Source organism: Mastomys coucha, unplaced genomic scaffold (genome assembly GCF_008632895.1).
Source record: "Mastomys coucha isolate ucsf_1 unplaced genomic scaffold, UCSF_Mcou_1 pScaffold18, whole genome shotgun sequence".
NCBI classification, from domain to species: Eukaryota; Metazoa; Chordata; class Mammalia; order Rodentia; family Muridae; genus Mastomys; species Mastomys coucha.
The window spans coordinates 62,976,740-63,002,714 of record NW_022196900.1 but is presented as its reverse complement, the minus strand read 5'-3'; the positions used below and the strand labels follow the sequence as shown (position 1 = coordinate 63,002,714).

The window sequence follows — 25,975 nt, the reverse complement described above, 5'->3', positions numbered from 1 at the left end:
TTATTTGTTTTAAGCGCCATTCCATGTACAGAGACACAAAGACCAAAAGTAGATATAACTCCTATCCCTATAGAGCTCCAGTTCTAGCAGGGAACATACAAAAATAAAATGCTATGTAATTACAATGCAGTAAGTTTGATGTAGAGGCATCGTCTGGAGAAAATTAAGCAGGGCATGGGACAGCAAGTGTTTATGTGAGAGGAGGGTTGCAACTTTATATGAATTAAATGATCACAAACTACCTCATATTATCCCATGAATGGTCTTCTCCACCCTGCATTTTTTCACTGAATTTCTACCAAACACAAAATGAAAGGCAGATATGACCCATATAGCTAATTCACTGTGCTTTATTAAGGGACAGAGATGCCATGGTGCTAAGAAATTCACAAGTAACATCTCATGTTGTCTTCACACCAAGATGGAGATAAGTGCTGCCATTATCCAGCGAGAGACAGAGACAGAGAGAGACAGAGAGAGAGACACACAGAGAGACACAGAGACAGAGAGAAAACACAAGACCATTCTATCCTCTACATCTTGGACAACCCAATCCCCAGTTTCCTTGTTTGCAAATATATAATTCCCTATCTCACACAGCACATGGAATGTCTGATAACTGAAAGGCATATGTTCCACATATTACAGACTAGGCTCGAAACCATACAGCTCTGATTCCAAAGTGCTAACATTTAAGTACAAATGCATTTGATTCATTTCTTGCAGTGAATGAAATCACTAAGTAAAAGAGATGGCAGCCACGGTAAGACTATACTAGTGATACAGTCATGTAAAATGTCTCTGACTCAAACAGCCCAGTTCATCAGTTTAGACAAGAGCACCAATACCTTTGCAGTCCTCAGGCCTTGAATTTCTGCCCAGTCTAATCAGAGGAAAAACAACAGAGTATTATACACAAACCAGAAATTTCAGCAGCTTCACTACCCACTGCCCAGGTTAAAAAAAAAAAAAAAAAAAACATATGTGCTCATAATCACTAATACCATGATTATAAACATATCGCAAGTGATTTACAACATAACTCATTTACTCTTTATTAACAGTGAAGAAAGTAGTCACTCTTATACTGGTTTTATAATAGAGAAACCAGTGATCAGAAAAGTAACTTACACATCACAACAGGACTAACTGGTAGAACAGGCTATGATCTCAGGCATGGTGGCATCAATGTCAATGCCAGAGCTCATAATGTTGACACCCAGTTGTACCTGAATGAGTTGCATCACCCAAATCCCTGGACTCTGTCATTGCTCTGCCTTCATACACATAACACTCTCTGCCTCTAACACTTGTTACTTCCTTGTCCTTCTCTCCATATTTTCAATCAATTGACTCATAGCTCAGAATTATCCCCCATTGTAAATCTTCTCTGATAATACCCACTCCCAATCTCTAGTAAAGACTTCTTGTTCCTGGAGCCACAGAGCACCTACTGTCTTAATACTTAATAGAAGATCAAATATCTGTACTTTTTCTGTCCCTCGACTTGCAAATGACTTCCTGTAAGCTGAAGACTATATATAGGAGGCTACCTGGAACAAGCTAAGCTCTCCATTAATATTTTTGGAGTATATGTATGAGTTCAATGTGGATCATGTTCAATATGTTTATGAATACAATCCTGAATTTCTTGTCTCCATTCTTACAGGCTTACATATTCTAACTAGAAAACTTCAAAGTAAGATATTCAAATAGAGTTTCAGATGGGAATGGGAAGTTTCCATGAACCAGATCAGCTTGTCTTGTGGAATACACATAAGCCAATTAGCAAAACCCATTATGTGGGCCAAAGAAATCCTAAGTAATCTTGAGATACAAAGTTATAACCAATGAGAATGTGACTGAGGTGGATATGACAAGTAAGATCAATAGCTAAACTAAGACTTCAATCCTATAAAACTGAGTCCATAAAAAGGTGAATCAAAACAACACAAAGAACATATTTCTATAACAAAAATTAATCATAGGGTCAAACAAAACTTGACTTTATCCCTATCTCTGAAGTTTGCAGATGCAGGAGACAATGTATCCCTCTTTGAGATGTATTTTCTATTACATGAAACAACAACAAAACTAGACTCTAAACATTCTTACTGTGCAGCTGTAGACAGGACAAAGTGCACTGCCTAAAGAAACAGTATAGCCAAAAGCAAAAGGTAACAAAGAATAAAGCATCATGAGAGATGTTACTGGAACCCCACTTCAAATGTGCCTCTGTCATGAAGCGCTTATTGGTGCCATCAGAGAAGAAGGCAACCATTCCCAGAGCTGTTGCTTAGAAGTAAGAATACCTCACCAGCCTTTCAATGTTGTCACTCACCTATAATATTTTTAATCTTTAGATTTATAGGTTAATAATGCTGAGAAAGAAAATAAATAGCCCAAGATTTCCATTATTGTGTAAAGATGTGGATCTCTGAATTTGAGTGGAAAATAACATTCTCAGAGTCTAAATATACATAAGTAAGGTAAAATGGATGGTGTCTCAGATCCTTAAGTCTGTTGGTTTCTAATACTACAGCAAGAAATTTTATTCCAATGATTAACATGGTCTTCACAGTAAAATGGCAAATCCCGCAATCCTGTAGTTTCCTAAGATTCCATCAGCAAGCAGTGTTTAGATCCTCCAGAGGAAAATAAAGAAAAAGCTTTTTCCGTACACTAAGGAGACAAAGCTGCAGGATAAGGATACAGGGAGGGCAGTTCACATTTTCCAAATATGTAGCAATTTGTACATTTTCTGCTAGGTGCCAGCCATGCATCTCCTAACAAATAGGAGTGCAGACTTCTGCTTTCATGGTCCCTAGTCCTGTGTGCTTTTTAATAAACGTGCTTTGCAAGTGTGTGTGTGTGTGTGTGTGTGTGTGTGTGTGTGTGTGTGTGTGTGTGCGCGTGTGTGCATGTGTGGGCGTGTGCATGTACATGTGTCTGTGTACGCATGTGTGTGTGCATTTGTGCGTGTGTGCATGCGTGTATGCATGTGTGTGTGTGTCTGTGTGTGTGTGTGTGTGTGTGTGTGTGTGTGTGTGTCTAGAGTGTAGAGGCTATTGGCTCTCTTGGAACTTGAGTGATAGGCAGTTGAAAGCTGTCATCTGGGTACTGAGAATCAAGCTTGGATCCTCTTACAAGACCAGGGAGCACTCTTCACCCCCAAGGCGTCTCTCCAGCCCTCTCCCATGTACTTTTACTGACATTTTTAAAGACTGAATTATGAAAATGCCAGGCAAAGCTTCCTATCACCAAAGCTGAGCTCAATGCCTTGTCCTTGACCCAGCTTCTAAAACCATCCACTCTTCTGTTCTTTTCTTCTGTTCCTTCCCCTCTTGGTTCAGAAGTACTGACAGCTTGGCCCATAAAACCTTTCACCTAGTCATCTAGGAAACTAAGGCTTTCTTTTCTAACCATTTGTGTTAATTGGTACTTTTTGTATTAGCTCATTTAACATAAGCAATTCAAAGTACAATGAGAAAGAAAATCTTCAAAAATTATTCTGCTATGCCTTACCTACAAATGGAAGTGTGAACTTCTCATGCTTTTTAAAGATCCATGTGGTCACATAATTTTTTGGTCAATGAAATTGGAAGAAGAAACCTCTGTTGACAACTGATGAACAGTTTTCCATATTCCTGTTGTCAAGTAAAATTAAAATCAAGATAAGGACATCTTCTCTGAGATGTGGGAATGAGGCAGAACTCTCTGCCAGGTGAGAGGTTGAACAGGGGAGAACAGAACCTATGGAGTATCAAACCACCGTGGTTTGAGGTTTGTTACAGCAATACAAATACAGAAAGATTAATTGTCATGACACAGATTCTCTACCAAATATGCATCTGGGTTAGAAAAACATACTAGACCAAAATCTATAAAGCTTTCCACCTCTGCATCCCACCTGTGTTTCCTTCTGCACACCCTCTTCAGCCTAATGTATCTTCCCTCCATCTCTGACTCTGTCTCTAGTCACTCTTTGATCATAACTTCTTTTTGTCCAGCTCCTCTAGTCCACCCAAGTGGGAATCAAGGGGAAGATGTTTGACCTGTAGAACCTGTGTACAATTTTCATAATTCAATCTTGCCCCTTATCTCTGTCTGACACATGCTAATACACACTTTTATTTGATTCTGAAATTCTAGGAATTTAGTTAGTTCAACACAAAAACTGTCGCCCACTCATGGTCTAATCAAATATGGGCAGAGGATTCAAGAATGGCTTTACAATTGGGGGAATACCAATAATGTTGATGAGGGTCCATCAAAGTAGATTTATCATAGGATGAACATGCAACGATAGTACCAAAACTGAGCTAAGGATTCATCTGGATAGTGATTTGTTCTAAGACTTTTCAGCTATTCATTGTCTTTACCCTTGCAATAGCTCAATAAAATAGGTATTTATATTTCAAGTCTCATTTTAAGGGTGAGAAAATGAGGACACATGGCAACTAGTTAATTTGCCCAAGATAAGAGTCAATAATCAGAACAGAGACATAGACACAGGCAAAGACATGAGTCCTTACATTTGACCTCAAAGTCTATGCTGTCTCTCATATGCTTGGAATCTACTATAAACACCTGGTTTCTCCAAGCTGATTACTGCTTCTTATGGAGCAGAAATCCATGCTAAGTATCCAGCTCACCATTAGACCTCTGAGAACTGTGCTCAGCACATTCACCCTAACAACTGTTGCCACTGGATTATAGAGATGTGCCCATGTGAGGGACAACTTGCACAAGGATGACCTAGACCCATGCCCACACAGCCAAACTATAGCACTTCTTCAGATCTGTTGCATGAAGATATTTGTGTCTATATCAATTTCCCCTTCCACTCACTGGCTCAAGTGGCCTCCAACCCCTGTAGAAACTTGAAATGGGTAGATGGTCAGAGTGGGTACAGAGAAGTGATCAGAAGAGCCTATGACTTCGGAGCTGTTTATGGGATGGGAAACTCTTTCCAAGTCATTTCACCTGGGTAACTGCACTCTTGACTGCAATAGGTCACTGCTTTGTTGGGTTTTTGTTTTACTTTAAGGACAGAGCTCTTAATAGCCCATGGGGCTACATGTTATTGACTCAGACCGAGAGAACGCAGAGCCTTGTGAAGCAATTGTTGTTACTGTAGTTGAGGTCTGGTGTAGGTATGAGGGACAGAGACAACTTCTATGGAAACATCTTTTCTATGGAGGAAAAATATAACAGGGACAATACAATTGCCCAGTAAGTCCACTGGCCAGTAGCAAAGTCCTTTCACATACTGATCAAGTTCATGTATAGAGGAGGAAACAAAAGATTATCATGGCAAACAAACCAACAAACAGGACCTGAATTCACTCGGGTCTGGTTCACAAAGCTTCCCTGTGCATGGTGGTGTCAGCTCACTGAACAGATAATTCACAAGCAAGCCAGGGAAGGGTTTTGAAAGTGACCAAGTGGGCTCATTACTCCCTAGATGAAGAGGAAAGAGAAAGAAAGAGGGAAGGTCAGGAAAATAATGAGAATGAAGAAGACAAAGACAGGGACAGATAGGAAAGAGAAACAGCAGGAGGGAAAGACACTGGAGGAACAGAGCTGGCATTGACAATCTTCAGTAATTGCAACAGCTCTAGAGAGCAAGGTAGAGACAGATTACAGGCTGGGTAATTGTTCTTGTAACCTTAGCATCCCAAAGATCAATGGGTGTGCTGCAGCCTAATTGACTAAGCACCCCTACTATTTCTCAAAGCCTCTGCTTTTCAGAAAGGAAGAGAAAAAAGATTTCTCTTCTTGCCTCCCATGTTTGCCTCCCAGAACACAGGGCACCTGGGTTCATATCATAGGGCAAGCTATGATATGGGGAACGGGCAATAACTGACCCCAGCTCTGATCCAAGCAGCACTGGGCCAAGGGAACACTGTTAAACCCTTATCTAACACTCCAACACATGAGGCTCCATTTTTTTCTTCTTTAATTATTCACTTTGTTTTTCTGCAGTGACCTTCTCTGGGCAATTTAACACTCTTCCTAGACTTGCTTGCAATCCTGGGGAGGGGAACTATGGAAGTTGATCAGAGAAGGTAAGCAGAAACCAGGTGAGCAGTGTCACCTCTCTGTCATCTGCTTCCTGGCATGGGGTACCTCCTCATCTTAGAGATGAGGCTGGCCTGGCATTTCATCCACCACCTGTAGGATCTATAGAGACACAGACTGAAGACGGAAGTAGCCTTTTTTGGTAGTTCTTTGAAGACGTTTTGCCCTATTGTTCTAGGGGTGTGAGCTGGAGATACCCCCAGATCAGTGACCTTAAAGAGGTCCCCATAATACCTCCATATCTCAGTTTCCATATCTACAGGATATGAGCAGGAGGGCACATAGACTTCACAGTGTCAATGTGAAAATCAAATAGGTAAATAGGTATAGAAAGGGGTTCTGAGAAAGCCCACCTTCAGCAAACGCTTAACGAAAGTTTCTGAGATAAAGAAGCTGAAGGTTTCTCCCCACATTGTTCTCTCCCCAGAGGACTAGAAGAAGTCACCTCCTTTCAGCAGCCTCTGGTCAAGTGAGACAAAAGCAAGGACTCCTGAAAATGGTAGAGGAAAGGAAGAAAGGTCAGAGGACGCATGTGTAAGGTACTAACAATGTGCCGGAAAGACTGCTACCTTCGACACTAGCTAGTGAAGGAGGCCACAGCAGCACTGACTCAGTATAGACAGTTCTGAGTGCTCCTTGCAGGGTAAGTCCTTCTCAAGAGCACTGACAAACAAAGGAGCTCAAACAGTCTACATCAGCCTGGGTGGGGAGGTTCTCTTCCTCACCCCCACCAGACACCTGGAATTGGGCATAGGAGGCTAAATCCAGGGTTTGTAAAAAAGAGAAGAGAAGAGAAGAGAAGAGAAGAGAAGAGAAGAGAAGAGAAGAGAAGAGAAGAGAAGACAAGACAAGACAAGACAAGACAAGACAAGACAAGACAAGACAAGACAAAACAAGACAAGAGAAGACAAGAGAAGACAAGAGAAGACAAGAGAAAAGAAAACAAATGGAAAGGTATTAAGTTTACCGAGACTGTGTCTCCTAGTAATGTCAGAAGCTGCACCATAAAGTCTCACCAACATGACTGCAGCGAAAAGCCCAGTCATCTCAACCCTAAGAAATGCTGAGAGTGGGAAACATAATCCTTGCCAGGGAAGAACACATCAGGTGGTCCAATACCAAATTGTCAGGCCTAAAGATACATGTATAAGTAGTAATATTCAGACTGAGTGTGTTATGTTTAGGAATATATACATATGTGTGTATGTGTGTGTATGTATGTATGTATGTATGTATGTATGTATGTATGTATGTATATGTGTATATATGTATATGTACATATACATATATGCATGTAACAATTTTTTTGTTTTGTTCTGTTTTCTGAGACAGGGTTTCTCTGTATAGCCCTGGCTGTCCTGGAACTCACTCTGTAGACCAGGCTGGCCTCGAACTCAGAAATCCACCTGCCTCTGCCTCCCAAGTGCTGAGATTAAAGGCATACACCACCACTGACCAGCTTCATGTTAATAATTTTTAAAAGAGCCCATGAAATTGAAAGAGAGCAAGGAGGAGTATATGGGAGAGTTGGAAGGGAAGAAAGGTGGGGGTTGGGGTGAGGGAATGTTGCAATTATATAATAATCTCAAAAAAGTAAAAAATGGTAAAAAAAAAGAGAGAGATTTTTACTACTTTATAAGTAATGTGTATGTGGGAGTGGGTGTGTGTACATGCCATAGGTGGTGGCAGAGACGAGAAGTGGGCCCTGGATTTCTGGTGCCATGTAAGCCACTTACATTGCTTTTTCAAAGCAAGATTTAGAGTGATTTAACACTCACAATGCATGAAATTGTTATGACCGAGGCCTTCTGGAGAATTGGGACATGAGAGTCATTCATGGGCAGAGGAAGGGAGAGCAAGACCATCCATCTAGGAAACAACTTCTCCTTTATCTCTATCATCCTAGGAAGTTACACGTTGCTCACCGAACTTCTCTGAGAACCAGAGGAAGGGATAAAGACTCAGAGATGTAAGGTGATCAAGCAAACTCTCCAAAATGATGTGGGCTAGATCAGCCACAGTGCCACCTTAGGACACTGTAGGTCTTGTGACCTACATCATTGCAGGGCTTTCTCAAGACTCAAACTTCCACCCAGAGCCCTATTTGCTTAGCTGGCAGAGTGGAAGGCCCTGTCAACCCATCCCCACTCAATGGTTTGTCTGGAGAATGCTCATTCTTACCACTCTCAATGCTCTCTGTGTTTATTTCTTAACTATCTACTCCACAAACAGCTAAGCTTCACAAGGACCTCTGTCTATATTTTCATTAAACATTTATCTGCTTATATTTTTCTAACTGCTAAAACTCAGCCTGTCACATGATCAGCACTCAAAACTGGTAAATGAAGAAGTGAATGATGAATAATGGAGCTAAGAATTAGTTAATGTTTCCACCATATTTTAAGGGACTCTTACTTTGTAAGCCTCCATGCAAAAGCTCGGTAAGGTCACAAGTTAGATTATAAGTGCCTAGTACTATGATTGGTACTGGATGCTCAACAATTGTTCCAAAATGAATGAATGAATGATAAAGTACTACTTACATACATATTACAATCATACTACTACTACTACTTACATACTACATACTAATTACATACTACATACTATTTATAATCATACATATCATTTTTTACTACTACCTCATCTTTTCCCCAGGTCCTAGAAAATTCACTGAAGAAGATGAAGTTGAAGGGGACTGCAAGAATGAGGTTCTGGATATGAAAAAGGAAGGAGACATGTTGCCTTCCAAGGCATATTTCTGGAAGACACAAGAGCCATCTTCCAGAATGCATAAGCATCAATGACTTTGCACACTTCAGTGGCCGAGTCAAAAAAGACTCCAGATGCACCGTGCGGAGCCAGACAGACTGAAGTGGAAGGACTCTGACCACAGCTGTCACTCTCAAAGTTTCTATAAAACTTTATGACTCAATCAAGATTCTAAGAGGCTTCTCTATACAATGGGTCTGTGACTCGGGTGCACAAGAAAGTCTCTCCCTCATAACTTTGCAGTACATTTTCCAACGAAAGGAGAAAAATAAAACTGAGCCAGGTAGGCACCCTGAACAACAGATGTGTTTTTTACAAGATGATGCTCAAAAGAGAGAGAGAGAGTTTATTCTGTAACCTTGCCAAAGCAATGCCCGCACTGTCAATGCTAAGCTGGAAAAAGAGAAAGGTGAATGCTCAAAGATTAAATCAACTCGAGTCTCTAAGACAAAGGAAGCTGAAACAGGCTTTGTTTTTTCTAAATAGGATCCTCTCTTTCTTCGTGGATGTAGAATGTTAGCAGAGCTAGCTGCATTTAGAGGCTGGGAACACTCTGGAACCAGAGAGAGTTGGGGTTGAAGTTCTGTCACTCACATGTGGTCGCAGACAAGTCCTTCAGCCTCATTCATCGGAAGTTCTCAGCCCAAGGATTGCTCCCCTCTGCCATGGATGCTTGGTGTCACACCATCAGCAGCCAACTGCTCCTTACTGTTAAAGTTTGCCAATCCCTAGGGTACTGGATAATTTGGAAAGCCTAGGGGAGCAAACACTGCCACATGCCAGGGACACTGAATGAGCAAATGACAATTCTCAGACTTAATCTCATCTCTACAGAATCCTAAAGCCCATGTTTGCCACTATCCCTTTCTCTTTCCTATGTGGGATCAAGAAAGGAGGCACCATGGGTGAGCCGCCAGTAGAATAGATCTTAATATGTAACACCATTTAAGACTCTAGGTGATATAGGTGGAGAGAAAAGAACACCAAAAGAAGCAGAATCCCGATTGTGGATCCTAGGTTTGGAGGCTCAGAAGGCATATGTGACCCCGAGTCTGCCAATTTCACTTAATTGGACTTCAGTTTCCTCACATAAAGTGGAGACAGTGACTGTGCCAGTCAAAACACGCTGACAGGATCCAGTAACAAACAGTAAGATGAAGGTGGTATCCCAGTCAATTGGGAACTTGCTTCTGTTCTGTACCTCTCCCTGTTTGTTCATCTGAAGTTCCTTCTCTCCATTAGCCTCATTCTAGTACCTGGCTGATAAGCAGACGCTGACTGAAAGCTGCCAGAGGAAAAGGGGAACATGACATGGCTTTATATGTGCATTAAAGTGTTTAGCTTGATGGTGACCGGGACCATAAGGGGCTCACTATCCTTTAGATAAAACATGTTACATATAATTAAATGATTCAGTGAAAAATACATAGAAAAATGTAGTGGAAAAAACAACTCTCCACCTTTGAATCTTAGATAGCAATAAAAGAATTGTTGGTACCCACAGTCAGGATTCTGTTTCTCTTGGTGTACTTTTCTCTGTGACTATTACCTGGTATTTTAATTGGCATTCCATATTATGATCTATTCCACTGGAGGCTAACCTGTGGCTCCTACCATCTCTTCTCCCCCCCCCCACTTGGGTACACTCCCTCCTGAGAAAAGTGATTGGTGGAATCTGGTACATTTCTCCACTGAAGTCAGACACGTCTACTTGCATCGTCTGGTGATTAGTCAAGAATGCAACAGAGATATCTTTCACTATCAGGAGACATGGGAACAGGAACAGGAACAGGAACATTGCCGGAAAAGGAATCCTAGAATTTGAAGATTTGAGATCTGCCAGAGCCTGTGAGCAGAGGGGACAGACACAACTGAAGGGCACACAGCAACAGCCTTGGCAAGCTGAGCAGAGAGTGCAAACCCTCATCCTCGGAAAGCCATGAGGGGGCAGAGGCATCTCCCCCCATTGTTGTTGTGGCTAGTGGGAGGCTCTGGGAAAGATTGGCTTTCAAAGATGTGAAATTTACTCTTCTCTGGCAAAAACCAGTCAAGTGGTTTAGAGGAGAAAATGAACCCACTTCAAGAAATCTCTAAGTTGTGATTTCTGATAAGTGGTCTTCTTAGATGTCAATAAAATAGCACAAGGCCCAGTTTCTTCAGCTTCTTTCTGCTCAGCTCCCAAGTGGAGGGACAAACATTTCTGTACATCTTTCTTCCTCCCAACCCAGCACTAAGGGGGATTTTGTAGGGGAAATATGACTATAGCAATTGATTCTATTTTTCAGTCCATCTTTTCATTTTAGTTGTTCTTTCATTAATAACAGGAGAAAAAGCTCACCGCCACCACCCCCTCCCACACACACAAAGTCAAACAGCAGATGTCATTGATTCAATGTGAAGCCTTGGGGTAGTGAGGGCCCAGATTTCTACCTTAGTTAATGTTCATCAAAATAGCACCCGCCCTCCACAGCATTATGATGGATGTATTTTATTCTGTGATGCTGGGGATCAACCCCTGGGCTTGGGTGTATACTAAACACATTCTCTCCCACCATGCTGCATGCTCTAGCCTCTTGTCTTCTCTTCTCTCTCAGAGAAAGGTGTTGTTGGAATAGAATGGTTACCATTGCAATGGAAAGAAAGCTAGGTATTATTTGAACCTACAAATTGTCTACAGGGTGTGTGTGTGTGTGTGTGTGTGTGTGTGTGTGTGTTAAAAGATACAGAAGGCTGCAAATGTATGTATTTATCTATGTAAATGTCTATATAGCTCTCCCATTTTGCTACAGGGAGGAGACAAGCTATGTCAGGATTGCATAGAAATAATCCTGATTCCAAAGGTGTACTAGTGATGAAACATGTGGAATGACCCTGCCTTAGCCTGTAACAAGAGCTACATGCCCCAGCCTCTAAGCATAAGCTAGCTGTTGTGACCACCCTCTCTGGAAGCTATGTAGCCCTGTGGGAAAGCCTCAGCTGGAAATGCCAGACTCTTAGGTTTGATGCTATACCCATCAAAGTCACTTACTGAACAGTGGGTCCCTAAGCAAGTCTCCTCCCCTCTCTGAGCCTCTTCTCTGCCATCTCTACAATGCAGAGAAATACATGCTTTGAGGGGAGGTTTTACATACATATACTTTTTTTCTCTCTTCCCCCCAACTCCCTCTCAAATACATACAACACCACACACACACACACACACACACACACACACACACACACAAACACACACACATACCACAAAGACAGAGGATGCCGCAGAAAATTCAGGAAAAAAAATGATAATAGTTACTTTGGGAGAAATAAGTTTGAAAAGTCATGCGCAGGTAAAGGCCGCCATTGCACAGTGGGTTAATAACACAGGTGCGTTTTGTTACATGGCTGGGAGATTGCTTTCGAAAGCAGATGGGTAGAATACATTTGGGATTTTATATTAGGCATTTAACAAGGCCAGTGAAATGAAAAATGGTATTTGATCAGGAGGGGGGAAATGAATCTCCTTTTTATAAGAATGTTGGCTCATGAAATTGCCGCTTCCCCAGGCATGGTGGGACTTCATACAGACAGGGCAGATGTGGGAACTGGTTTTCTACCCAGTGTCCCTGTGGGATCTGATATTTGATCCTCTGGGCTGAAAGCTCTCTCAGAAAACAGGAAGGAAACATGAAGCTGCCACCTGCTGCACAGACAAGGGCTTGAGGTAAGTGTGATGTTTTCGTTTCTCTGAATTTAAAACACTATATAAAACCTGATTTTGAAATACAATTAGTCTCCTCAAAAAAAATTAAAAATAAAAAAATAAAATAAGGAAAGAAAGGCCTACAGACATTTTAAGACCCCCAGTAAAATAAAACAAATCCCCCCTAAACTCTCCACCCAACCCTAGTTTTCTTATTGGGATGTTTTCATTCATTTCCAGTAAAATATTGGAATATTAGAATGCTTCTTCTGTAGCTAGTGGTTCAGCATTATTTTCTGAGTCTGCCCTGCATGGGGCAGAATCATTGCTCTCATTACATTCCACTTCAAACAGAGGTTCTGGGAGGAATTACGGGGCAGAGTCCTGAACTCGGATTGTCCTGCTCTGTGGATGAAGCTACCACTAGGCATCAAGCTTCTGGCTCAATGCCGGATGCCTTAAATGCAAGTTTATTTCCTGTTTTGAAGTCTTCCACCTGCTGATGAAGCTGAAGTGATTAAAGCACACTACTGAGACTCCCCCATCTGTCCCTGTCCATAGCCCCACTATTAGTGTCTGGTCCTGGGGAGAAAGACATCACCCAGATACTCTGATATTTGGAAGTCTTTGGTGGCACCTCATTAACCAGAATATAAACTGAATATAAGCTTCTGAGCTTTTGCAGGTCTAACCTGCCTCTCATGCTTTCCCTCTGGCCAGTGTCCTCCACTCTATGCTGCCCCAGCTATTCTGTACCTTGTACACTTATACCACACATCTGTCCATTATTCCTGAACACACACATACACACACAGATCCTTGCACTAGTCCTGCAGTTCCGGCTATATGGACTTGCCTTCCATTCTCTAGTCAGCAATCCCTGGTCACTATCCAAAGCCCAACAGAACTCACTTCAAAATGATTTGCTCTCCCACTCCCTGAGTTGTGCTTCAGCATTTCCCATTGGCTCCTCCAGCTAGAATACATACCGTGGGCCATGAAACCTGACAATCACTAGTCTGGCTGATCACCTCCTGACCATGTGATCTTATGCAAAATGTATAATCTTCCCAGGCCTTATTTCCTCAAATACATAATGGAAACAATTACCTGGAAACAGGAACAATACTCGCACGGTATGCCTGGAATGGGAACTCAGTGTGACAGCCTCACAGAAGGTACGAGGCAGACAGAGGCTATCACAGACAACAGCTATTACTGTCTCCCTGGCGTTGTAATAGGAACTCAATAACTATGCTTGTGCTTTATTACTCTCTAGCTGTGCCCTCTTAAAACCAATTAACTTTTAAAGAAGTCCCACTTTAAGAAGGAAAACTTAACATGAGTCAATCAGCGGCTGAAAAGAAAGTCTCACCAGTCTGCAATTGCCGGCATACTAATTCTCATTATTTGCCTATTAGGTCACTCTGCCAAGTGAGGGCTTTTTAAAGAATCCCAGAAGTTGGGGAGTTCTCCCAGGATTGGGGCGTACTGAATGTCAATCACTTTGCTGTGCAAATCAGCTGCGGGTTATACAGGACCTCCTCTGCTTCCTTCTCCACAGGAAACTGAAATGGAGAGGCTGGAGAGCCAGGAGGCTCCAGACAAGCATATCAACCCAAGGCACAGTAGAAATTTTGTTTTCCTTTACTCAGGAAGCAGTATGGTGTTTTCCTGGAAGCAGGGTCTGGAGATGGAGGTGGAGAAGGGTAGGGAGCTGTTGGTTGAGCAAAGAGGAAGTTTGCACAAACTTATCCAGACCCAAGTGACATCTATGGGCATAATTGCTAGCCCAGCTGGCTTATCCTCTACTTTCAAGCATTGATTAAATGTCATTATGATCCAGGAAAAGGAGTGAAGTGAAGATTGAATAGAGCACCTGCCTTCTTGTAGCTCTTGCCCTGCAAGTGCCTGGGAAGGTAACCTGGGACTATTTTTAGCCCACTTTTGTTTCTATGGGTGTGTTCTCCATAGTTCTCCTAACTGCTGCACAAAAGTTCTTTCTGGAAACACAGCTCCTGTCCCCCATTACTACGCTAAAGCAATTAAAATGAAATTGAGTTCTGTCCACATTAAAACCAGAGTAGACTACAAGACTCAACAGACGAATCTGAGGGTTCCACCTCCCAGTTGAATCCTGTAATCTTAGACTAACTCTCTCCCCTGCCTCTCTTGCTCTGTGTGTGTGTGTGTGTGTGTGTGTGTGTGTGTGTCTGCCACTCCCTCTCCCCCAGTCCCCCCTTTTCCTTCTCTCCTCTCTACCTCCCTTTCTCCCCTCAGAAAATTAGGGTGCCTTATGAGGAAGAATTTTGCCTTAAGACTCTATGGAGATTATTTTAAGTCATAGAACAGAATGAAGCACAGGATAAGGGCAGTTTGCTGGGAGAAATGTATATGATAAATAAATGAGATCTGTTTCCTGGCCACGTGCTGTTTGTTAGGTGATATGGAATTCTATAGCAAATTCATCGCTGACTGAGGAAAGATGTTGGGGATGCTGCTCATAGCTTCTTTAATGAAATCCATTGGGAAAGTTCCATCAGAAAGGAATGATGGACACCTGTCACTCTTACCCTAATGTGGGAAAAAGGAATGCCAGAGACACCTATTCTGGGAAACAATGTCTAACTTTAGAAGTTTGCCCCACCCACTTTGAGGGGGAATAAGGTTGACTAACTTTATGAATCATTATACATAGGTTGTTCATATAATATTTAACTTATTTACTTCATTCATTCATTCAATAAATGTCTCCCACCAACGGGATACAATGTCAAATAAGGTATGCTTTCTGTACTCAAGGAGTTCATAGCTTGGTTTTAGTGACAGTCATCAAGACTAAAGTACTGTATAATAGAGCCATGAAAGAATACCGGTTGAGAAGCCATGGTGCAGGAGCATGTGTGTGGTAGGAGCAGGGAAGCCTTATTTGAGAAGGAACCAGTAGAGGAGAGGACGGCCACAACAGTGGGGATGACATCTTGGAGAGGGAGAAGGTATGGAAGTAACCTGTCTTTCAAGACCTTTATAAGCCACAATTCAGAAAAATGGGGCATGAGCCCTCTGCTTTATCACTGACCAGATACACCTTCATTCTTGACTTGGTCACAATTAGTGCACTTGTGAAGACCCATACCAGCTGCCTGCATTACTTCTGAGGCAGAGCACAGCCCCCAGCGTTTGGCAGAGAAGCACGGGCTCTTACCCAGGCTCCTTCCATTAGGCAATCCATTTGAGTTTTCTAAGCCTTGCTATTCTCTTTTGTAAACCAGAGCTATAGCAGCTTCCTTGCAGAGCCAAGGCAAGGGTTAAACAGATGATGTGCATGCGGCACCTAGGCTGTGTTTACAGATGCATCCCATTTCCGGCCACTGGAACTATTACCACGACTATTATTATCTTGAACAAAGATTATGGTTTTGTGTTAATGTCTTTGATGGTAACTGTTTCTGGAAGGAGAGATATATGAGAGGAAAGATTGCCCCTCAATAAAAAAGGTTTTCAATGTTCTCTATTAGGAATCATGAGCAATCTGACCTTGTAAAAAATAAAATGGTCTGAATTCTTTACATCTTGGCTCAGTTCCTAAAGGCAGCTAACGTGAGATTAGAGACAAAGAGAAACATTGCAGAGAAAGGCTGCCTTAATTTCCGAGGTGAATGAGATGGATAGCCCTGGTGCCCAGCGGTAAACCTCTTAGTATTTATGAAACTGAAATTACACCATTCCAATAAAAGGGAAAGCCAAAGAAGGCGCACTCTACATAATGGCCTCTTGTTAGGTCTTCCTGATTACTTGGGCTCTGTTTTCATGAAAATGCCAGTCCCCAGTGTTGCAGGACCCCTGTCTGCTGGGGGCAGACACGAACTGTTTATTTAACCAAGTGAAATTTTACACTTAAATAAAAAATACTAGCTGTGTGTGGGTGCAAGAAACAATTACCTAGGCTCAACATCAACAGCGGCAAATTACATCTGCCGCAAAAGCAAGGCCACCGATCACACCTCCGCCACTTGACATCAAAGGTAACCGGCCTTGTTTCTTCATCTGCGATTTGAACAATATTTCTCTTTGATCTTGGACACCAAGAATCAGCATGGGAGACGCAAGGGGGAAGGGGAAGAGGTGCCTGGATAATGTAGAATAACGTGCTGAGGTTGTGTGGTTGAAATGCCAAGCAGGGTCAGGAAAACTCCATTTGATGGGGAGCTGAAATCTATGGAAACAGCATCAAGACACAAGGGTCTCACTCAGTCAACAGGTCTCTCCTGGAGGCAGCTGCATGTTGCTGTGTTGGCATGGTGACATGAGGGTACAAGGTTTAGGGGAGAAGAGAGGGATGAAGCAAAGGCTGTGTGAGAGAGACCAGATTGGACATCTACTTTGAGCCCTACTATGGGTGGGATCTTGGACATATTTTGGAACCTTCCATATCTCATAGACACTAATCCCTTTCACATACCACTAAGCTACTGTCCTCCAAGTCAAGGATGATTCTTCAGTTTGGGTTTGCTCTTCCCCATCTCTCACATTTGCCTTTAACACTTGGAATTTCAGAGGCAAGTGTTCAGGCCTTCTTCACCCTGCAGCTCTAATATATAGCTATAAACCTGCAGAATTGGTGCCTGTTTGGAGGGACAATGCAGCCAACTGTCAATCTCGAAGCTAAGCAGGTAGATGACTTCACACACCAGGCCAGAGCCAAGCAAGCAGACAGACTAACAAGGACTGAGTTTCTATGGCAGGAGACACAGAGAAAGAACATCTGGGACAGTTCCTCTCTCTCTGGGGAAAGACTTGATTTACTCATTTATGTGAGTGCACTCAATATTAGATACATTTTGTTAGCCCCTTGCTCCCCTAAATGTGTTCCTCCTGGGAAGCTCATGCCTAGTCACACCCTCTGCACAGCCAGTGTTGTCAGCCCTTTCTGTCTGGATCAGCAGTTTCCAAGCTGCTCTTACAGAGATCTGCAGGCCCTTTCCTACCCTCCCTTCCCTCAAAGGGCTAAGGGCAGCAAAAGGAAGAATGCTGGTCTCAGCCCCTCTACATTCTGCTCCTTTCAACATAGCAGCTATGTTTTCAAGAGTTTTATTCATTTACTCTTCCAAAACCTTTGCCTTCAACAAACGATTCCACATTTGTGAGATATTGACAGCCACAGGCTCAGGCCTTAGGACAAATAGTCTCTGTGGTCCTTCCTAACCAGAACAAGGTCCTTCTCAGTCAAGACTCAGCAGGAAATCTTGGTTCAGCCCACTAGATGGTAAGAGTTATACTGAGCTTAAGTGTTCATTCCATTTTATCTTCTCTGATGTCTCTTTGAACCAAAGAGCATTAGCCCCATGTGATTTAACTACCAAAGCTCCCAGAAAGAAGGCAACATACCCAAGGTCACAGAGACAAAAAATGAACGACTCAGGCCCACCCACTGGGACATCATTCCTAGGAATAAAAACAGACCTCAGATTCAGTTTACTGTAGCATCCACCCATCCATATACTACATACCAACCAAAGTCTGGCTGCTTCTAAACATGAATGCCCATTCCTACCATTCTGCTAAGACTAATGAATCTGTATGGGTTTTTCACCTTAGTTATTACAGTGTATAATATCTAATGGCCCGACTGTCTAATTATGATAGTCTACCTGTCCCACTCATGAAGCTAAGGTTCCAAGTCCTGTGACCTGCTGATATTCCATATCTGTTACGAAAATAGCTTAAAATGTATGTGTTTATAGTCTGAAATCACAGATCTCCAGAATGAATAGCTAAGAGAGTCAATGTAACTTTGAAAAGATTTTCTGACCCACCAGAGGTCTGGCTTGTCTGCTTTATTGAACCCTTAGCCATCCAAGATGGCCTCCATGATGTCTGAGCTGGTCTCTTCTCTCAGTATCAACTGGAAATGATTTCCTCCCCTAGCTGACTTTCTTTGCATCTGGAGTTTCCAGATATCTCCCCTAGAGCCCCCCTACCAGCAGCCCTGGCAGACCCCTCTTCCTTCCATTTGCCAGAGTCTTATCATACTGCTTTCTAAATTTAAGAAATCTTGAAGGGAAGGAAATGGGTACGATTAAACTAAGCTAGAGCCACAGGCCTGAGGAGAGTTCTTTGCTTGAATACATATCTAGGAGGAGAGTATACACTCAAATAAAGTCAAGTTTCTGTTGGTAAAACCATGGAGAATAGAATAGAGTTGTAGCCACTGCTACAATCTCTCTTATCTACTCTCTCCCAACCCTGACATTTCTTAAACCAGCCAGCTGCTACACCTAATCTGTTTGTGTTTTCTAAGTCAAGCAGCATCCTACAACCAGAGTGAGGTACACATCAAACAAATACAATCATATCTCCATTTAAATGGCTAATATTTCAATGGCTTCCATTACTTATTCCCAGAATAAAGTCTAAATATTTTGAGTCATTACATTCTTCCAGTCCCATAGGCTCTGAGCTTTATCTGTCCTCCACTGTCTGTGGACTCCTTCTGTCTGAGAGTTCCAAATGACCCTATTCTGCCTGGAGGATACTCCTTGTCACTGAGAACCCCATTTCACAGTCTGTGTCATCTCCCAGGCCCATGGATGCCTGCAACACTGGAATTAGAAAATGGACACAGGGTCATGAAGAATGTAACCCAAAGGCCAATGCCATCAAGGAAAGCTTGGGGAATAAGGGGAGCTAAGAATATGACTATTAGATAAAGGAGACTGTCTATGACTGGAAAGGCCACCTTACCATAGTGGCTTCCAGGACCTTTTCCAGAACACAGAGGTTACGGGGCATTTAATGACACCCCCCCACCACCACCACCAGCAGCTGATTTGCCTCTGGTGAACTGTTTGCTCTTGGCAGGCTCTGTACTGCAGAAGTCTGACAATGTGGTCAGGATTCCAGGTAGCTAGTTTCCAGCTCCTAGAGAGAAGAGACCAGTGGCTATGCTAGTTGAGGTATTTCCTTGCTCCCTTATCTCTGATTTGGACAGCTTCACCAAGCTCTTGTCTTTCAGTGGCTAGACATTGGGGAGGTCTGCTGGTGCTGGAGAAGCATCTCCCAGATCATGTGGGGCTGCAGTAAACTGGTTCCTTCACTTTCTCCCTCCTGCCTAAGGATGGCAGCAGCTCCCTGCTGTCACCAAGTCCTGGGTGCCTCCCAATCTTCTGATGGCTTTGCGATTTTGCCATCACTGCATAACCAGTTCTTGGAATTCAATTTGCCGTTTTCCATTCTTTTAGTCGATTTGTTTCTGTGATGGAGTCTGACAGACGTAGGCACTAGGCCAATTCTGCAAGATCTCTGTGTGAAATGTCTCTTTGCCCCATCCTTTGTTTTGTTTTTAGGAAGCAGAGCATGATAATGACAAGCAAAAGGATGTCAGTTGGGAGAACAGGAATCAAACTCCAGTTAACCATGTACCATCTGAAAGCTGTTGTGAAAAATCACCTGGACACTTGAGTCTTGGTTTCTTCAACTAAGGTTAAAATGGGATTCTTTCTTCTAAGACATCATTTTAGGGCCAAGTATTGGAGAGAAAGTACTGGGTCAGGTCTGTGACACTAAGTATTGGAGAAACAGCCCTTATATAGCCCTCTATTACAACTCTGTGCACTGGATCAGTGAGTGGTTTGGATGTTTTTGATATCTGCTGTGGCAATGCTTAACCAACTTTATTATGCATCAAATAATCCAGTGACTGCATTAAATGCCAATCTAGATTCTGTATGGCTGTCGTGGGGCTGGGATTTCTGCATCTCCATGCCTGCTTTTAAATGCTGCTGCTGTTGAAGATTCACACTTAAACAGCTAATTTCTAGACTCTGAGTTGGTAAGGTTTTTTTTTTTTCTGTAAAGGGCCTTAGGAAAAGAATTTTAGATTTTGGAAGCCATACCATCTCTTATGCAGCTATTCCAACACCAGTAGAAATTATCTTATGAAAGTAGGTACTAGGAACTTGGCTCCAAGGTTGGAATTTACTGATACCTACTCTAGACACTAAGTTGTCACAGACCATGGTTGGCTTTACTGCTATTTTTACTCTTAAACTCTATCACTTGATGGGCTGGAGAGATGACTCAATGGTTAAAAGCATACTGCTCTTGCAAAAGACCTGAGCTTGATTTTTAGTACCTATGCAATGTGACTCATAATCACATGTAACTCAAGTTTCAGTGCTTCTGTACCTCCATGGGCAATGAATTCTTGCGTGTAAAATCATGTATAGGCACATATATAGTCACATAACTAAAATAAAAATAAGTACATAAAATATTGATGTGTAACTAGACAGTTGTTCTTACGAAGAAACTAGAAAACCCCAAGCACATCTTATTTGGTGTTTTCTACATCCCAATACATATTCAAAGTCCTTAGTAGGTATTTTCTTTACTGCTAATAATCCTCTGAAGAAGTTGCTGTCACTATGACATCCCCCCCATTTTTCCTCAGAGACAGAGAAGTTAGCTGGCTCTTTATAGGTCACAAGAGAGCCAGGGTTGAGGACCAGAATCACATTTATTCTCTTTTTTTTCCTCTCACCCTCAGACCCCATAATGGTGTTAGGCACATGATAAGCAATTAGCAAAGAAGTCCTGATTGAAATTTTTAAGTATCCTGCCCTGAACTCACATCGCTATGAATCTGGGTCACAAAAAAAGGCATTGAAGTTCCTCTGAATCCTCACCACATACATAGAAGTTGAGCCTGGAGCTACCAATTAACATATCTAAAAATGCCTAAAAAGCATTAATAATTTAGCACTTACATTTATGTAGGGAAAGATTCCTAAGTGTATAAGTCCCCGATGGTCAAACAGTGTGTGTCCAGTGAAGGTCTGGGCATTTGGTGACATTTCCTATGTACGTATTTGTTCACTGACAGGGAAGAGATGGGAGCAAAGTAAGAAAAAATACAGAGGAGGTTCCAGCTGGGGCCTTTTGTTGTATAGATGCCTACTACTTGCATTGAGAACTCCACTATAGATGGAGTAGACTTTTTCATCAGGCACCTGTCTGTGTCGCCCATGTACCCTTCACCCATACTGGTGTAATTAAACTCAACAAACTCATTGGCTCACCTAGGTGAATTTGGATGCCATTCTTTCTCTGGTATCTCTTTGGCTCCTCCATCTGGGATGGATAGACATAGTCTTCTCGGTAAAAGTTATACATCACTTTTTAAAGCAATGAGATTATCAGAGAGAGTACCACTTTCCTTAATGGAAGTGGCCTCTAGCTATCAAGATTTTAAAGAGACAAGGCTTTCATAGGTCCAAGGTCTGATGCTGGCCCTCTTTCCCCCTCCCCAGACTTTCCTTTCAGATCATCGTTCCTAACTAATTTCTTTCAAACCAAGAAACCAGATCATCAGGACTACTATTAATTGTAAAGTTAGTATAAATCGATCCTAAGTAATGACTTCATCAACTTAATTCATGAAGAAAGGCGAGGTTCGACGCCTTTGCTCTGTAGCAGTTATGGTATGAGACTCAAGTTTGTATGTGTGCTTGTTCACCTACCCATGAATGAAGTCATTTGACACTAGATAAGAACACTTCTTAAGGGGCTGGAGAGAGAGTTCAGCAGTTAAGAGCATTAGTTGTTCTTCTAGAAGATGTAGGTTCAATTCCTAGCAACCACACAGCACCTCACTACTGCTTGTAACTCCCGTTCCAGGACATTTAACATCCTCTTCTGGCCTCCTCAGGCACCAGGAACACACAGTGCACATGTAAACAAAATTCATACACATAAAATAAAGTGAACTTTTTTCAAGTATTCATTAAATCGTGCATGATCATTCATGCCTATAATCTCTGTACTTAGCCTGAGACAGAATGAGCACCATAAGTTTGAAGGTAGCCTGAGCTACACAGTACACTCCAGGCTAGTCTGGGCTATAGAGCAAGACCTTGCTTTAAAACAAAAACAAAAACACTCATTGATAGTTTATCAGTGCTTTAACCTAATAAGAAAACCATAGCTAGTATAGTCATAGGATTATAATCAAGAGCTTGAGTACAGAGTGAAGAATTTGTACATGTGAATTATTGGCCAGAGGGGCTTCAGAGGCCCTAAAAAGAAAGCAGGCTATTGCTATTCCTCTGGATTACCTACCTGAACTAGATGGCAAGACTGTTACTGTAGAAGAACATACTTTAGTTATAGGACCCAGAGGTATCTTTCCTACTGGCTAGCATTTACAACACTGGCAGGTTGTATGCATACTGCTGGAAGAGAATCTAGTGTCTCACCCAATTATAAACCATGTGTGTGACAATGTAACTCACCTGTAAGATACGCCCACTGGTGTAACAGTGGCACAATTATTTTAAGGATAACCAACTGCTTTGTGATTGGATTTGAGGCTGGCTCTACAGGTGGAAATATAAACTTTCACAAAGACCTATGACTGGGGAGAGCATGGGTGCAAGTGGGGAACACATTTCAATTGGACTCTAAATGAACATGTTGTCAAACTGACTTCTTAATATTTATACTTATAACCATAGACCAGTGCAGCTCTCATTCTGGGGCAGAGTAGTTTCTTTGTGTAGTGGGTGATGGTTCGCAGTGTGACTCTTAACTGGTCAAAGTGCTGTAAACAAGCATCTGAGGAGCACTCAGCCTTAAGCAGGACACCAATATCAACAACAGTAACATCTCTAACAACAACAACAACAACAACAACAAACCCACAGTCCCAGGAACCATCACAAAAGAGAGAATAGAAAGGACTTAACAGCTTTAGGATGAAAAAGAATATTATAAAATTCTGCCAACTAGGAAAGGCATTACTGTTGGGCCCATGAATACACAGAAGCTTTGTGTATTAGAAGATGATAGGGACCTTCAACCTCATCACAGAGGACATTTCCATAAGGCTCCATCCTCTCCTGAAGAATGGCTGCTGGAGGAAGGGGTGTCATTTTTTCCCTAGTGGCATAGCCACTAGGAGACCCAGTGGCACCAACCCCTGGGCTAGAGTTCTCAGCTGGAAGGAAATAGAGGAAGTCAGATGAGCATCAGTCTTCATTTCTGATACCTGACTGACTGGGGATCAGTTGCCCTCTTTTTGCTATAGTGAGTCATCCGTCTCATTGCCACACCCTCCTCACACAATAGATCACTCTCTCAAACAGTGGAAGAAACCATTCTGTTCTTTGGTTAATTGTGTCAGGTTTCCATCACAACAAGAAACATAACAACAAATACACCTGCCAACACTGACCTCCAAAGAGAAGGCAGACGCTTACTAGGTTGAGCTAGAGACAAGTTTTCTGAGCAGAAGGAAAAGGATGAATAAGGACCTCAAAGGCAGAAGGGAACATGAAGTGCATAAGGCAGAGCACCATGGCATGAGTCAAGGCTGAAGATGTGGACAGTGTCTGTACCTCCAGGGTCGTAGCTCATCAGCCCTGATGGAGGGGACGAGCGGTTGCCACTCTCTGTACTACTTACTGGAAAGCAGATGGAAGACAGAAACAATGGGAAAGCTAACCAGTCTGGAACCCATTTGTGACCCCTCCTGGCCCCTGATGCCTGCCTCTGGTTTATCCCTTGCTTCCTCCAAAGACTTCAAGAGGCATTTCCAAATTAGTTATACCAGGGGCTCTTTTCCTGTTAGGAAAGAAATTGAAGCATTTACTGGACATGTGCTCTACCATTTCCTGTAATTTAATCAACCCTGCACAACAAAACAATTGAAGCTCCCATCCCTCTTTAGAGTTACAGCAATTCAAGGGCCTGAGAGGCAAAGAAGATGCCCCGCCAGGCAGTGGTAATAAAGGAGCTGGCCTTCCTTCCATGCCATACTCCTCACCTAGCTGTTCCTCCTCCTTTCCTCTAGCATTAGCTGGCGAAGCCATCTGTGGTGGGTACCACAAAAAGCCCCCAAAAAACAGGAGGCTCTATTGTTCGCTTTCAAGATTTGCTATAAACATTAGAGGAAAAACACTTCTCCCTGGGCACCTAGGATCTCCAGCAGGAAACAATAGCAAATCAAATTGGGGGAGGGGGTCTAGATGAGCTTGAAAAAGAGACCCTTAACAATGGTGTAGTGTAGGAAGCAAGAAGTAACCCATGATGGTTGCTCTGTATTCTATCATCACTTTCTTTTTGAGGGCTCCAGAAAAGACAATGGGAACCCAGCCCTGGAGAGGGCTAGGAAGAGCCAGGATGGAGAGGCTGCTCTATAAGAGCTGTGATAAAGAATTCACGTACTAGACGCAGCAGCTAGACTTTATAATACTCAAAACACACTCTTCAATGTCCAAAGATGCTTCTCTATTGGCCCAATTCAATGAGAAGCCAGAGAGTATTAAGGGGTAAATTGAGTTTCCTTTTATTTTGTAAGTCTACCATCTAGTAACTCAGAATGTGTCTGCAAATGAAGATATGTATTGTAACTAAGGAAGTAACACAAATGATGGCTCATAGATGGACCCTAGCCTGATTTGACTGCTGTTCTTTTAAAAAAGAAATTTGTATAAAGCATGAACAGAGAGAGGAGAAATGAAGACCCAGAAAAGAAGGTGTTGTACAAATCCCAAGAGAAAGCCCTAGACAAAAGCTCTCCACAGACATGGGACCTCAGAAGTACAATTTCCAGGGATCTGTTAACTAAGTATTAATGTTTTTAGTCATCTAGGGTATACGGACTTGTGATAGAACACTTAGCAGCAATGCAATACAGAGGGTAAGGAAGATGGTGGGTACGGTGATCCCAAGTCATGAAACAGGTGACAAAGGAGGCAGGACAATTCTGAGGAGCAAATGGAAGACAGATAGCAAGCATACCTCACCATACCTCTTAGGGTACTTCAAGAATTTCTGCCCAAGGCTGTGCTCTACTGGTGACTACACTGTGGTCCTGTCAAAGGTCTGGTTTCCACATCCTTCTAGGACCTTTTTGTTGTGGGAAACTAGCTACAGTTGATTTTCTGTACATATATGAGCACATTAAAAATCTTCCCAATTACCTTGCCTTCGTGGATTTTTGTTCTTGTTTTGTTGTTGTTATTATTTTATTGGACTGTCTGAATGTTCATAAATAAATATCAACAATGGAGAGTATGTCTTTATCATTTCTTATGATAAAATGGATGGCTGATGGATGGAATGAAGAGAGTAACATTTATCTACTATCACGTATGGTGATTTTAATGAGAGTGGTCCCCAAAGACTTATGTATTTGAATGTGTGGACACTAGTTGGTGGAACTGTCTGGGAAGGATTAGGAGGTGTGGACTTGCTGGAGATGATGCACCACTGTGGGAAGGCTTTGAAGTTTCAAAATCCAGAGACCATTTTCTTTTCTTTTTTTTTTTTTTTTTTTTTTTTTTTTTTTTTTTTTTTTTTTTTTTTTTTTTTTTTTTTTTTTGAGAATGGAGTTTATTCCATGGAACAACATCCTGGATGAGCATACAAGCAACATTT

At 42.2% G+C, this 25,975-nt stretch overlaps 1 protein-coding gene across 5 annotated transcripts in view; it reads right to left on the bottom strand.

Annotated features, from left to right (window-relative positions):
- Positions 1-25,975, bottom strand: part of Dab1 (DAB adaptor protein 1) — a 1,131,348-nt gene that overhangs the window by 979,001 nt on the left and 126,372 nt on the right. The window contains exon 1 of one of the 5 annotated variants that reach the window (XM_031378024.1): positions 3,526-3,569. The exons of the other annotated variants lie outside the window; for them this stretch is intronic. The gene's annotated coding sequence lies outside the window, so the exon portion shown is untranslated. Of the gene's footprint in view, positions 1-3,525; positions 3,570-25,975 lie in introns of those variants that run through there. 5 annotated transcript variants of the gene reach the window in all.